This window comes from Penaeus monodon, chromosome 28 (assembly GCF_015228065.2).
Source record: "Penaeus monodon isolate SGIC_2016 chromosome 28, NSTDA_Pmon_1, whole genome shotgun sequence".
Classification (NCBI taxonomy): domain Eukaryota; kingdom Metazoa; phylum Arthropoda; class Malacostraca; order Decapoda; family Penaeidae; genus Penaeus; species Penaeus monodon.
Genome location: NC_051413.1, coordinates 373,628 through 374,419, shown reverse-complemented (window position 1 = coordinate 374,419; position 792 = coordinate 373,628). Strand labels below are relative to the sequence as shown.

At 40.2% G+C, this 792-nt stretch overlaps 1 protein-coding gene across 1 annotated transcript in view; it reads right to left on the bottom strand.

The window, feature by feature from the left end:
* The window catches only part of LOC119590894 (putative protein TPRXL), a 7,389-nt gene that overhangs the window by 4,573 nt on the left and 2,024 nt on the right, over positions 1-792 (bottom strand). The window lies entirely within an intron of this gene.

Genomic DNA, 792 nt, shown 5'->3' with positions numbered 1-792 from the left:
ATGGAGAGAGGATTATCTACTCAAAAGTTCCCCACTTCTCATGCACCACCTCATTCTCAAATATTCAATGCTATGCCCTACAATGTTAGTAAACCTTGGTTCTTAACACACTTTCAGAAAGCACTGCCACTTCAAGAATTAGCCACAGTCTGGGAGAAGAAAAAGAGAGAAAAAAAGAGAGTATATACATAATTATGCACTTTGTGTTGTCTGAGTCATAATCTAAAATCTCCATTCAAGAAATTCCAATTAGATTCTTGAAATATTTAGCTCTTCATCCTCATGAAAATAATATTCTGAAGCCATTGAAAACCATATTTTTTGGATCCATCTCTCCAACACAATGTGAAAAGATGAAGTGGCAGTGCCTCTGGATCACAGCCTCAGAGAAAAAAGATAAAAGAGGGATAGTTAGTCAAGTACCTCACAGCAACCCTGCCCCCTTGCCTCACACAGCAAAGATTACAAGAGTGAGTGAGTGAGTAACTGGCTGGCTGGCTGGAGGATTTCAAGCACCGCACACACCCAGGTAATTCTGGTCGTAAATGGGTACCTCCGTTACCCTATGAGGCATCCCTGAGGGCCGGTTCTTTTCAGGGATGCCCCCCTACCCCCCATCAAAACGAAATTACTTTCTAAGAATAACAAAGAAATACTGATAAATTTCTCAACAGGGTGCAAAATACATCTTAATATGCAAGGCAATGAGAAGCTGTTCAAGGTTCTTTTGACACTGAGAATTTGACCAATGGTTGGTTTCCAATTTTACCAAACCTGAATCTTTTATCATGT